The sequence below is a fragment of the Mesoplodon bidens genome, assembly GCF_964165515.1.
Source record: "Mesoplodon bidens genome assembly, contig: HAP1_SCAFFOLD_1071, whole genome shotgun sequence".
Classification (NCBI taxonomy): domain Eukaryota; kingdom Metazoa; phylum Chordata; class Mammalia; order Artiodactyla; family Ziphiidae; genus Mesoplodon; species Mesoplodon bidens.
The window spans coordinates 66,773-81,991 of NW_027672450.1; the positions used below are offsets into that span (position 1 = coordinate 66,773).

General features: G+C 39.6%; 1 pseudogene across 1 annotated transcript in view; it reads right to left on the bottom strand.

The window, feature by feature from the left end:
• Positions 1-12,674, bottom strand: part of LOC308610189 (centrosomal protein of 78 kDa-like) — a 28,532-nt pseudogene extending 15,858 nt beyond the window's left edge. The window contains exons 1-7 of the transcript in view: positions 12,602-12,674; positions 11,440-11,549; positions 9,042-9,216; positions 6,930-7,043; positions 4,794-4,932; positions 1,803-1,930; positions 565-614 (exon numbers count right to left, since the gene is read on the bottom strand). The product of the transcript in view is annotated as a centrosomal protein of 78 kDa-like (transcript). The remainder of the gene's footprint in view (positions 1-564; positions 615-1,802; positions 1,931-4,793; positions 4,933-6,929; positions 7,044-9,041; positions 9,217-11,439; positions 11,550-12,601) is intronic.
• Positions 12,675-15,219: the final 2,545 nt, after the last annotated feature.

Consider the following 15,219-nt stretch of genomic DNA (forward strand, 5'->3'; position numbering starts at 1 on the left):
GGACTGACACCCAAAATGCTCTTCTCTCAACCTCAGCAGTGGTGCCATTCACAGAGCAACTATGCAGTCTCCCAAGACCACTGGGAAGGAGAGTCTGATACTGACAGTATTCGCTTGCCACGAGGCCATAAGCGAGGGAATGTGTGTGGCCTTGGTGAGAGAGCAGAGGTTTGGGAGATGTTGCTTTATATTGGCTTTCAGATCAGGAATTTGTACATATAGCCCGCAAACAACGTTTCTTGAAAACATGTGAATATTCTTGAGTATGACAGCTCCATGTGAGGGGTCAGAAATGGCAGTCAAGTTCGTCTCACTGGGTAACAGCTGATTTGCGGACTGGAAAACAGGCTTCCTTGTTTACAGACATAACCACAAGGCTGCCAGTTGTGCGCCAAATCCACACAACTACACAGTTGCATTGGGAGAGCGACCAAACATGTTTTACATGGATTTATTTCAGAGAGGGAAATGCTTCTTGGAAGGCTCTGTCAGTTTAAAAAGCAAGAAGAATGACCATCCACCTTTCCCAATTCAAGCCCTATATATCATAAATATGATAGCTACACACCACCAACTGATTACGTACATCACGAGCTTTGATGAATGGAAAGCCCCTAAAAAGATAGCAACAAAACGAAGTTAGATCTTCATGTAAATACATCACCAGTTAAACCCAGTTAATACAACTATTTAGTAGTATGAACAGTATCCATACAGAATTGTGTATAAAAGTAAATAAGCTCAAAACAAGGACCTGGAGGGCTCTGCTACGGAGAAAACAGAACAGAATTCAGCCTACTGGCTTGGTAATAACTCTCGGAACTGCTGAGAGGCCCCTTCAGCTCCTATGTTCAGGATGGTTGAGATTTCAGTCTCTCTTCTTTAAATGGTGATATTAATCGTTCTCTAATTTACCCCCCTGTGTGAGGAGGATGGACCTGCGATTAAGTGTCTCAGGAAGAAGACAGGAAACCACAGAGCTGTGAAACTCAAGTGCAAACACTGGAGATTCAACACTAGTTTATGCAACAGCAATTCACATTACCATTTGCAAAAAAGTAGTCGGTTGTCCAGTGGGGATTAGAAACATCCATTTAACATGAGCAACTGAACAGATATTTTACACAGGAACTACTTCAAGTACTATTTAAAGTCAATTCTCTTTGTTTTCTTAAGCAATTGTTAATCCCCAATTTCCTGATTACTACCAAGTAAGTCACCTGAAGATCATCTAGAGCCATCTATTTCACTTAGCAAGCCTAAAGCTATAATTCAACCATTTTATTTACTGTTCTGTGACAAAAATTACTATGAACAGCTATCCCCTGGATAAGAAATCAGGTAATGCTAGTTTGACTCACTAAATCTGATTTACTGAGTTAATAAGCCAGTTGATTCAGAATAGGTCTAATGCATATTTTTCATCCATTCTGCATTAAACTATTTCCCATGCCTAAAATGTCTTTTTTCCCATTCGTACGTATCCAAATTCCTACTTCTGTGCTGTAGGGCTTCGCTCAACTACACCTGCCTTTAATCAAACTTTCCTCACATGCACAATTGGTGATCATTTTAGTCTCCTCAAGACTCCCACGGAGTTACCTCTGTTGTGACACTTGAGAAACAACTTGAAACTCCCAATTACTTTTAATTTTTCTTCCTTAGAGGGCTTATTAGGCAGAAGCCATGTGTGAGTTACCTTTTTTCCTCTACACAAAGCACCAGAGACCACCCACATAATACAAGTTCCAAAATAAAGAACTCTAAATGACTGAAAAAGACAGGGAATGCAAACAGGTTACCTGTTGCTTTTTGCACTTTCTGCAGGACACAATGGCCGGAAACCAGACACTCCAGGTGGTAGCGCTTCAGGAGGGTAACATTCTTTACCAGCAGGGTGTTTCCTTCCTTTACTTACAGGCTTCTTTGCGGCCAAAAGACTACGTTTGACAAAGCATGAAAACAAGGAATCAAGATGCACCAAAGGTCTACACAGCAACTGTCACATGTGCACACGTCGAAAGGAATCAAAAAGGCACTTGACAATGATGCCAAGCCCATTAAAAAGAGGATCGGTTTTGTACAAAGGTTTTCCATAAGCCAGCATTTTAAAAAAATATAAGTTCTCTACAGTAACAAGTTATTTTAACTAAAACAAAAGTATTGAGATGTGCAGAAATGCAAAAATAAAGTTTAAAAAAAGATCCCAAAGTATGATACATTTTATGTATCATGCAGAAACACTCAAGTTTCCTGAATCGTAGAACACCTTTGGCATTTCTGAGTCTCAAGGACACAGGAACACAGATATACCCATGACTTCTGCCAAACAGAATCTTCAGAAGTAGACCAAAAGTTAAATTTAAGATGAATTTTTCTATGTAAAAACAATACAAGTTATAAGGCTGCAAGTTGCTGAGGGGTAGGTGAGTCAATTTTACCCTCCTATAAGCCTGTCAACCTTCACTGCTCCTTTGATTTCATATAGAAAACACAAAAAAAACCAAATGAAACCCACTGGATGAAAGAGTGAAATGTGGAGACTTACCCTATATTTCAGTAGTAAAGAGGCAAGTATCTTTATAGGAAACATTTGGTTGCAGAAACTAGACCTACGTGTTAATATTTTACTTAGAACAAGCCATATATTAAAATTCACATTTAAATATTTAATTTGAATTTACTGAAAACAAACATCATAGGTTAAAATGGTTATATTTATCCTTCAAAGCTACTGTATTTTATGTTATTTTATTTATTTATTTTAATAGATCTTGATTGGAGTATAATTGCTTCACAATTCTGTTAGTTTCTGTTACACAACAAAGCGAATCAGCCATATGCATAAACATGTCCCCATATCCCACCCTCTTGAGCCTCCCTCCCACCCTCCCTATCCCACCCCTCTAGGTCATCGCAAAGCACCAAGCTGATCTCCCTGTGCTATGCTGCTGCTTTCTACTATATTTTAGCAGCATTAGGATGCAGGGTAAAAGGGAGTGTATGTGGTAATATAGGACAAATATTTCATAGAGTGTAGCTTATTGATAATCACCACACGATCCTGTGTGATTTACATGCCTCTTAAAAATATATAGGAGCTCAGTTCATTTTGTGATATTTTATTGTGTTTTTTAACTTCATTGCCATCAAAAAAAATGTTTGTATGCATATGGTATGTATGTGTATACCCTTCCTTTACTTTCAGAAACTAATGCAAATACATTTGTATTAAAATTTTTTTTAATTACACTTTTCTTGTTAGGAGATTAAAAAATTTCTAATAAAAGTTCCCATCTTTTATTAGGCATATATAAGTACAATATAAATGTGACACAATTCACACCATTATTTCACTCCTATACTCACCTGGATCTAGGTATATACCCAGATACTGATTTGGCTTACCTCTATGTCTCCAAATAACTGAGGCAAATACAAAAAAAAGCCCAAGAAATAAAATTACTCTTAAAAGAGCTCAATGAGCTTGTATACTTCAGTTACATTTCCACTTTGTTTAATCATGCTAACTAAAAAAAAAAAGTTTAACTGTTCTCATTCCATGATGCCCTATTATTCTGTACTAATTTTACAGAATTCCTAATATGTTTTACATATACATGTTTTATTTATATAGATTTCCATTTCTAATATCATAGCAAAAGTCAATGTAGCTATTTTAAGAATGCTTTACATAGGATATAAATTTTTAATAATAATATCTAATGAGTGTGATATCACAAATCTTAACTTCTTTGAATGTACTATTTGATTATTAAAATATCACTCTCTTGAAATAACAATGGGCAGACGATCATAAGCTTTTTTTTGACTTCATAAACACTCTTAACAACTTATTTAATATACTATTGTCCAAGCAAGTTGATTAATAGAGAATCAAAAACATACAACTTTAAGTAGAAAAAAAAAAAGCTGTATTTATGAAGATGTTTACAATAGTTTATTTGAGGTTATTTCCAATTTTTCACCAATTTAAAAAATTAACCTACTCAATGAAACCTTGTGAATGCAATGGTAAAAAGTATAACTATGAATCACAGAATTTAAATTTAGTATGAAAAGATAAGAATGGCAAATTATATTGAAGCTATGTGGAATTATGTTTATAGACAGCAGGAAAGAGAAAATAAAAATGTAAATATTGCTTGATAGGATAATGGGATTAGAGGTGGTCTTTTAAATTTTTCATTTTTATGCTAATACAATACCGTTATAAAACCCAAAAACCTTCAAACAACACATTTTTTTAAAATTGTGGTAAATGACACAAAACAGAAAATTTATAATTTTAACCATTTTAAAGTGGACCGTTCAGTGATATGAAGTCAACAAAGTTTTAAAACTTTCAGAGGGCACCTGAATAAAAGATGTGTTGTCCACTGGTGATTTTAATGTATCTGGTATATAACTAAAGTCACCACAAAACTCTTTGTGGGAAATTGGCAGATCATAAACATAAACAATTTATTTTGCTTTTTATTAAACCTTATTGTTTTGCTGTTTCAAAATTCAAATTTACTCACAAGAAAGAGTCAGTTTCATGTTAGATTTGGTTTCACAAATGCTGCTCCTACTATTCATTCTTATCACCAAAAAAAAAAAGACTATTTGTGACTAACGATAATATGTTACAGAAAATAAAAAGTTAAAAGGTTTTCAATCTGCATATCTGGGAACCTAAATTAAAGCATCACACAACATTTTCAAAAACAGAAAAGCCATTTGATTTGACTAAAATCTTAGTTTTAAGATGGCAGAAAGTACCTTGATAATTTTCTTTTAAGAAAGAAAGAAAACCAAGCCATTAAAGAGAAATTCTTCCGAAAGAACTGAAACATGTTATATACCTCTGACTTGGCACTCCTTCCATCTGGAGAACTTTTTTGGTAACTGTTTTCATCACAGAATGATCTAAAGTAAAATGAATTGAAATTAGAGTAATTATTTTCCAATGAGTGGCTATTTCCATTTAAAACCCAAAGCCAACTAATTATTGCTTTACCCATACATTTAAATATGAAATCTACATTATATAATTATACACTTATTTCCCCCTTTGTGTATTCTAATTTCGTCCTCAGAAACCTAAGATGCCATCTTGCAGACTGCCCACAGTGGCTACTATTTTGGCAGCAGCAAAGGTCAACTTGAAACATTTTGCATCTAAAGTGGCTTTGGATACCTTTGGATACAAAGTACAGTCTGAGCACCGTCCAGACACTTAGATACCTAAAGAGCATCTAAGATATCAAACCAGGGCATCCAAGATAACAAACCAAGTCCTGATATTCCCTCAAAAGCTGCTCCTCCCATCCGCCCCCTTCTTCTAAGGGATACTACCGAGTTGCACACATAATCATCAACGACTTGTCTCCTTGTTACTATTTCCTTCATACCTCACATCTATCTGCAGGTCTTGAGAGCTACACCCTCAAAACACAACCTGAATTCAACCACTTTTCACTTGCTGCAAACTTCCAACCTAACCTAGGCCATAAACATCTCTTATTTGGAGCACTGTGATAGTCTCCTAACTGGTCTCCCTGTTCCTCTTCTTTTTTTTTTTTTTTTTTTTTTTTTTTGCGGTACACGGGCCTCTCATTGTTGTGGCCTCTCCCGTTGCGGAGCACAGGCTCCGGACACGCAGGCTCAGCAGCCATGGCTCACGGGCCCAGTCGCTCCGCGGCATGTGGGATCTTCCTGGACCGGGGCACGAACCCGCGTCCCCTGCATCGGCAGGTGGATTCTCAACCGCTGCGCCACCAGGGAAGCCCCCTGTTCCTCTTACTTATCCTCCCAGGTCCCTTCTCTATACCAGGTCACCTTATTCAGATACGATTTGGATCATGCCTTTTTCCAGTTCAAACCCCTCTACTCATTTAGAATAATCCACATCTTTACTCTGGCCTTCAAGACTTTACAAGAGCAGACCCCTGGCTAGCTCCTTGACCTCATGTCCTACCACACTCTTCTTCACCCGGTACTCTGCCCAGATTGGCCTCCTTGCTTTTCCTTAAATACTCCACCCACCTACATGCCTACATACTCATTGCCTCCTTGTCCTGGAATGTGCTTACTCTACATTTTCCATGGCTTGCTCCTCTCTTCATTCAGGTCTCCGTTCAAATGCCACTTCTCCAGTGAAGCTGTCCCCTAACAAACCTATCCAATGGAGTCCTACCTGCTCTCCCTCACTCTCCTTACATTAAGATACTTTTGCACTTCCTACTCTCTAAAATTATATGACTTATCTGTTTACTCATTTCTATCTGATCTCCTTCACTAGAATGTAAGCTCCATGAGGGCAAGACTTTTGTCTGTCTGGTTCACTGCTTTATCCCTAGTCCCTAAACCCGTCTCTGGCACACAGAAGATGATTACAAAATTACTTGTGAGTCTGACAAATGAATAAAGTACTCCTGGCAAGAATTCAGAGGTTGCACAGGAAAGAAAGAATGCTCTTGTTGGAAGCAGGCTTAGTATCTAGGTTCACCTCTATTCAGAGTAGAGATAAGAAAAATTGACAAGTATAATTCACTTTAATTAGTACATTAGCTGCTAAAAACATAAGGGAAGTGCAACACTAGAAAAGTACAGTTGAAGCTTGAACAACATGGGTTTGAACCTCGTGGGTCCACTGACACACGCATACTTTTCAATACATAGTTACTATCGTCCTACATGATCCAAGGTTGGTTGAATCCACAGATGTGAAACCACTGACTATAAACTTATACCCAGATCTTCAACTGCATAGGGGTCGACACCCCTAAACCCACGTTGTTCAAGGGCCAACTGGATATGATGAGGAAAGTTAAACACATTAAGTTTCAAAAAACTGTCAATACCTGAACAAATTCTTTTTGTTTTGCTATGTGTTTATCAATTTAAAAAAAGTGACCACATACCAACCAGCAGATTTTTTCTTATATCCAGAACGAGCAGAGTTCTGTTGGTTTCAAGGGCCTTTAGTAAAGCCTTTGCTCCTTCACTGGTGAGGCCGCACTGCTGCAGGTCAAGTGCTTTCGATGAAAGACAAAAGGTCACTTGCTAACTCTACAGATTTAACATATAGACAACTCTCGTTTTCTCACGTGTGGAAGAGTCCTGCACAGGACAAGTCATGGCAGGTTTGTAATTTTGGCTATGGAAAAAAAGAGACATATACGCACACACATAATGCATAATCCAATTTAAAAACCTCTTCTTGGATGTGCAATGATAACCCTGGCTTTAGTACCAATAAATCAGACAACATATTTTACAATTACAGAACTGAAGAATAACTGTATATAACCTATGAGCAAAAAGCATCACAAAATGAATCTCAGTTCATAATTAGCAAGGGCGGCAGGGGCATGTAAACCTCACAAGCAAAACCTGGTGGAGCTCAGAAATGCACTGCATTCTTTTGATCATGATCTTCAGCTCCAAATCACACTTGAAACTAGTTCAAAGGGGAAAACAAAATAGAAGAAATGTAATAACTGTTAGTTTTAGAGGAAAAAAAGACAAGTCTAAGAGGATACAAATAATAAAAACTTTCAACAATGTGTGAGTAGAGAATACATACTAAAAACCTATCATGAAAGTATGATGGTCAAGCACCCTCGCAGTAAAAGGTCAGACAAAAACCAGAAAAACTGATCATGAATTCTAGTAGTTCTGGGGCTGAACAACCTACTCATTTAAACCAAAGGGATCATCACTAAAGCACAGGGATTAAAAAATATTACATGAAAGGAAACTATCATGAGTCTTTTGTTTAAGTGTTGTGTGGACCATCACATTAAAATAACTGGAGTCTTTCAACACCCCCATGACGCACAGAAATAGCAAGTCAGACATACGGATCTGACAGGATATGATACAACCCTTACAAACTCTCACTACAGAAGAATGGACACAGGGTATAATTAACCAAATAGCCAAATTAATACAAACAGCCAGTAAACCTCACCAGTCAATCAAATGAATACAAAATAAAACAAAATGTGGTTATTCTCCTATCAGATGAAGCCAAGATTCTGTAAGAAAAGCCTTTAAATAATGTCTATACCCTTTGGATCCAACAAGTCTCTTTCTAAGAATTTAACCAAAAGAAATAGTCAGAGATATAGGTAAGGATATATATCAGAGTACTATTTGTAACTGAAAAACTGGACAAAGCTTATATACAAGAATGGATAAGCTATGTGCACTGTGGCATATTCATATAATGGAATACTGAACAATCACAAAAAATGATGTAGGAGATGCAAATTTACTGACTTGCTAAAATGCTCATACTGAATTAATTGAAAAAAGTTATAAAATTTGGAGTAATCCCACTTGCATAGAAAATGGAGAGGTACTCATTTTTGTAGTTTTACATTTTTTTACAAGTGCTACAGGCCAGTGTTTGTGAGAGGCAGGCTTCACATCTACTGTTGGGGTGGACTACAAATTGGCATAGCCTTTCTGGGTGGTAATTTGGCCATGTGTATCAAATGTCTTAAAAATAGGTCACACTTAAGTCATTCCACTTGTAGTACCTTATTCTACAGAAGTAATCCCGATGCACACAGAGATGTATATACAACGTATTCACATTGTATCTGACAGGGAAAAGCAAACTGTCTAAATAGAATTGCAAAGAATTGATTAAACTATGGGACATCAATACGACGCAATACTACATGATACATCATTAAGTGAAAAAAGCAGGAATGTGAAATAGCAAGTATACTACAATTCTATTTTTGTAATCCCTAAGTGTACATATATATTTGTAGGAAAAAAAAGACTGAAAGTATATACGCCAAAATGAACAGTGATTATATCTGGGTATTAAAATTATAGGTTCTCTTGTTACTCTCTATTTTCTGTAAAGGATATATGCAACTCTGAGAGAAAGTTGAAAAGCAAAATAAAAGCTATCAGTAAAATGAGGCTTTAAAAAATCCTATCACAATAGTATCATGCCAAAAGCTAAGCATATTTCATATTAAAAATTCAATATTTTCAATTTTAGAATTTCCCTCTAAGCCATAAATCCTCACTAAGAGATTCTGCCAAAGCACTTGCACCCAGGTCACCAATGAGCAGGTTGCAGTTCAGAGTGATGCGCCTCAAACCAGCCATGCAGTCAAGATCACGTCTCCTGGAATGAAGACTCTCAGCCCAGGTTTCTTCATGCCTTCTGGTAGTCGGATACTTCAAAGATTTAGTGGGATGAAATTAAGATGCTTGAATAAGGAAACAGGGTGTGCCTGAGTATGGCTTATTATGTCAGAGATTTACACATACACACAGATCAAGCATATATGCCAGGAGCATCAACCTGAGAAATCCAACAGTCACTTCTGGTTTACGAGTCCAGTGACCCAGATTCTGCTTGGTCAGTGATTAGATTCTAGCCACTGCATTTCCTGTTTCTGAACACTTATGCAAAGTTGGACAACTCAATTACAGTCTATGAATTATTTTCCTTATCTTCTAAGTCAGGGAATTGGTTCTAAATTCTATCTTTGCTGAGGCCCTATATTTCATCATCCTGTCCTCCAATGGCCTCCAAACACCTGACTGGGCAAACCATAAGAAAACTTTTTAATATGCATCTTATTTATTAACAAATTATATACACAAAGTTCCATACCTATAATTTATGTACATGATAAACTACACAGATTTTTAAAAATAATACAAAGGTAAAAATGTTCTAATATTTTCTTTTCCTAACTCCTAAGGCATTATTTTATTTTACTTATTTTTTATAAAGATTTATTTATTTATTTGTTTGTTTGTTTGTTTGTTTGGCTGTGCCGGTCTTTAGTTGCAGCATGCCGGATCTTTTAGTTGTGGCATGTGGGCTCTTAGTTATGGCAGGCACGTGGGATCTAGTTCCTTGAGCAGGGATCGAACCCAAGCCCCCTACATTGGGAGCACATAGTGTTAACTGCTGGACCGCCAGGGAAGTCTCAAGCATTATTTAAAAAACTATATTTACAAAATGTATCTCACATGCTACCTAGGGTGTGCACACAAGCTTTAGAGGCCTGGACTATGCAGAGCCAGTTTGATGTGCCTTGGGAAAATAATAGTTTGACATTTAAGCAAAAGTACTGTCTTGAAGACATTCAATTCTTTATATTCATAAAGTAAATTTTGGTAACAGGGAACACTGACTGTCAATGAAAAAAGTCTTATTACATTCCTGAAAAAGTAAAAGACTCAAAGTGCCTTTGTTACTCTATAAGGAAAATCATTAGTGTCATTTTTCTATTAACTTATTAAAACTCCAAGCAGAAACAACAGCAATCACTTACACAGCGCTTAGTATGTGCCAGGCACTATTTATACAAATAAGTGCATTTAAACCTCATAAGGAGGCATAGAGGTTAAGTGATTTGCCCATGGTCACTAGCTATGAAATGGGAGAAAGGGGATTTGAACCTAGGCCATTTGGCTTCCGCACCCAAGTTCCTGACTGTTTTCTACCTCAGGGGTCAATGGACTTGCCCTGTATAGGCTCAAAGAAGTTCTCAATTTTTAAAATCTAAATTTAAACATTTCCAGATTTCTGGGCTGTACAGTTACTGTTGCAACTACTCGGCCCCACTGGTGTAGGGTGAAAGGAGCCATAACTACCATGTAAACAACGGGTGCGACTATGTTCCAGAAAAACTTCCTTTACAAAGCCAGGTGACGGGCTGGATCTGGCCCACCAGCCAGAGTTTACCTATCCCTGATCTGCACCATCAAACTATTAAAAAGCCTTCATGTCAAATTATTAACTAACTTTAGGCCTAAATACAGTCATTATAACCACTGTAAAGTTGTTAAGGCATATTTTAAAAACTGTATTTACAAATTGCTGATGTACTGACTTTTATTAGTTTAAAAACTACAACAGCTAATAAACACTTGATTCATTTAAGTCTTGAAGACTAGAATGGCATAGTTTCTTCACAGTATTACAATAAATGTTTTCAGTAAAATAATACATAAAAGTATTATTAGGTAGTATATATTAAATCTCTTATTTCTAAAATTAAGTGGACTATCTTTACTAAATGGTAGAATCCCAAACTGAAAACTGGTCATATTCTTTCAGCAAAATGAAAGCTGCGCTCACATGTATCAAAAGGCAAAAATTAGGGCTTCCCTGGTGGCGCAGTGGTTGAGAGTCCGCCTGCCAATGCAGGGGACATGGGTTCGTGCCCCGGTCCGGGAAGATCCCACATGCCGCGGAGCGGCTAGGTCCGTGAGCCATGGCCGCTGAGCCTGCGCGTCCAGAGCCTGTGCTCCACAACGGGAGAGGCCACAACAGTACCACACACACACACACAAAAAGACAAAAATTAACTGCCCTCTGTATCAATATATTAATGTGTTTCAATCACATATGTTTTCATGAAAGTTTAAACATAAAATCACCTTTAAGATCTAGGCCATGGGATCTGCTCCATGCCATGTCAGAATACACCCCGTGACGTTTACTTAACTTGTCTTAAGTGTGATAGAATTCTTTATACCTTGACAAATAACTAAAAGGAAAAAAAAAACCCCACACACACAAAAGATGAAGAGCCTATACATTTGTCAATCTTGACTTATTTGCTTTTCCTGAGTCAGTTGGAGGTTTATAGCCACATTCTCAAAATCATTAACTACAATCTTCCCAAACAGGTAATTGACGAACAGATGCATTCTAAAACTTGTCAGTAACAAAGTGCTATTCCACTTTACAGCAACAGTTTAATTCTATTTAGATACTAAAACTGAATACACTGAATACTGCAAACTTGATTCCCAACCACTCAGCAAAGTACTACATACCTTTTCAGATATAGGAAAAAAAAGAAAAAAAAGAAAAAGCATACGATTCTTCCTATTTTCATTTCCAAAGATACATCCCAATCTTAATGATCAATCAGCGATTTAAACGTCAACTGTAAACCCAGTATACTGCTGCTATGCAGTGTACTAGAGCAATAGAAGAGAGAGGACCTCAAACCCTCTGTTCCCTCAAATTCAAAGGCAGGCTTCCTGACCCCTCCAGACCACTACTGGACACAGGGAAGGCACACTAATGTTTCAGGACCCCAACCAACAGTCACCTGCTTTGTGATTACTTCCATGACACACCCTCACCAACACCAGAGTTTGCTGCTCCTACGGGACGTTACATGTATTTACTATTTTAACACATACCACAGTGCATCATAATTATGATTGCAGATAGATGTTCTAACAATTGAAAGAGAATGATGACTTTTTTGCTCTTTACATCTTGCTATTTCCCTTCCCATAATATTTCTTGAAGCGAAACCATAAAATATACACAAACACAAAAAACAGAAAATATACAAAACGTGTGCTTTGCACCTTAATGCAAACTTAAGTAAAATTAGTTCTGACAGTATCCAGCATGACAAACTTCCATGGTACAAATGAGAATGGACCAAGGTTTGAGCAGGTACAGGAGACAATCCAGGCATGAACAACACCAAGGAAAGGTAGACAGGAAGTAACATGGTGTGTAGGAAATCACGAGACCAGTCTGATGGGAAGAGACTTAAACAAGACTGAAACTCACTTTCTAAACCTCCATCTCCAGTTGGACAATTCGCAGGACACAGGTGCACCAAAGTGGCCAATTTATTCAATCCCTTTAATATGGAGGAAGAGTTTAAAATTTTACTGGTTTAATTTGCCCCAAAAGCAACTCTCAACAGTTATGGCCTCTGTCGTCGGCGCTTTGTATGAAATTAAGTCAAAGTGTGGAGCTCCTTTGCCTTTTTTTTTTTTCTCCTTAAAAAAGAAAAGAAACAATTGTTCCGAGTAAAAACAAACATATTCCAAAGCATGTGTACATTGAAAAGTAAAGAAACTTTATTAACAACTTCATAAAAACTGACTTAAAAGTTTAAAAAGAAAAAAACATGTTTCGAAGTCCTTCCGACTGGAGTCGTGTCTCATAGTGTCCTTTCTTTACAGAAATAGTCGTATTATGACACATATGCACAAGGATTAACACCATGACACACTGTACACGGCGGGCCCCGGCGAGCTCACCAGGCGTCGTCTGAGTCCAGGTCTCTGGGGAGGATCCACTCCACGGATGAGCCCAGCAGAGTCTGAAGCTCGTTCGTGAACTCCACCACATCTAAGAGCTCCTTACTTTCCGGATTAAAGGACTCCAGGTCTTTGGGGCAAGAGAATAAGAGACTTGCTGACACTTGCCGGCAGAACTCGGCCTCCGCGATGGTGACAATTTCCACATTTGGAAAATTGCAGCGGAATATGCAGGAGGACATTTGCAGTTTCTTGAGCAGGTCTGAAAGCAATAGCCAGTTACGAGGCCTACACCAGAGAAAGGACAGTGGTTTGAGTTTCCGGCAAAATGAGAGGCGCTCCCAACTATGAACTACCGGTCTCCTGGCGGGGAAAGGGCCTGCTACTTCCACTTTGATTACCCCACCCCCACTCCACTTCTCACTGTCCTTAGAAGATCTACTTCTTCTTTTTCTTTTTTAATTTTATTTATTTATTTATTTTTGGCTGCATTGGGCCTGTTGCTGTGCACGGGCTTTCTCTAGTTGTGGCTCGCAGGCTCTAGAGTGCAGGCTCAGTAGCTGTGGCGCACGGTCTTAGTTGCTCCGTGGCATGTGGGATCTTCCGGACCAGGGCTCGAACCTGTGTCCCCTGAACTGGCAGGCGGATTCTTAACCACTGTGCCACCAGGGAAGCCCGGAAGATCTACTTCTAGCGGGGGAACTCTGGACTCATGTGCATGTGTTAAGAGACCACCTAGGGCGGATCAGCCAACTTAGACAAAAGCAGGAGCAGCGCCCCTGAACCAGCCTCGTTGCAGGCCACCCCAGTGCTGCCTTGGCTCTGGCCACAACTCAGGTCACCCCTCTCCAAGTAAGTGCACCCCGTTCTAGTCACTGGGGAAAACCAGTCTGTATGCCAACCCAAGGGAGATGGCAAACACCTCTTTGACCTCTCCTCTCCTCCGGCCCTCACGGAGAGAGCATGAGAAACACTCGAGGTCACCTGGCTTTCCTTGCCTTTCCCACACCTCCAACCCGCCCCTCAATGCTGCCGGGAGTGAGGCTTTTTCGAGAAGGGAGGTGGTACAATCCTTCCTGATACCCTGCCACACTTTATCATCTCTATCCCGAATACAATGTCACCACAAAGGCAGACACGGTCCCAGCCTCAGAGTCCAAGGAGGATGCTACTCCTTAAGCACCGGGGTCAACACACAGCAGAGCAAGGTCTCCTGATGTGTTCACTCCGAAGGGTTGGTCATGGGGCACAGTGGCCCGACTGTGGGGACAAGACTCGATCTAAGCAAATCTGAAGACACATAAGATCCCAGGTGCCACATACGGCTTTCTCTAATCTTATACGAGAAGAGGGTACACATCAGTATTGTCCCGTGGGCCTCACGCGCCTTGGAAGGCCCCTATGGTAGCCGTTTGGGGAGGATCCCTTCCCCAAGAGTTTAGTGACTGAAACTGTGCAATTGCAGTCGCTGACTCCCGTGTCCTTTGGGCTCTAGGGGTGTGTTCCAATGAGGGCAGTTGGCTGGGGAGCCCTCCCACCCCCCAAACTTTTCTGGAAAAGTTCCACTGCATTATGTGAGGTCGGTGGACACTTGGTGAGGAATTCACTCACCCCCCAACCCAGCCACCCTCATCTGCTGAAGGGGATTTCTAACTCCTGCCACCCCACAGAGCAGCTGGGCTGGCTCTCGACCACACGCTGGCCACGCTCACCCCTGAGCGACGGACACCTGGACGTTATAACACGGCAAAACGGGGTCTTCGGAAAATTCAAACTCCAATAGGTTACCATAGGCCTCGTTGCTGTCATCCTGGTCCTCCGGTCCTGGGGGATTTGCTAAAACATCGTAACCACTTTCATCATCTGGTTCTAACCGGGGGGGCAAACAAGAGAGAGGTCAGTAAGCTGGAGCAAGATTCCAACTGTTCTCCAAAAAGGACCCTGGAAAAATTCTTTCCCAAGCAAGCCATGCTCACAGCACCACCCCCACCCCTACCCCCACCCCCACAAGCCCAACTGAAACGAACAAGGCTGCTCACCACACACAGAGCTGCCAGAGAACTCCGAAGACCAACCGGGGTTACCGTTGTCAGGAGCCTGCAGGTTATTTCAACAGTGTGGAGAGAGAGGGGGAGAGAG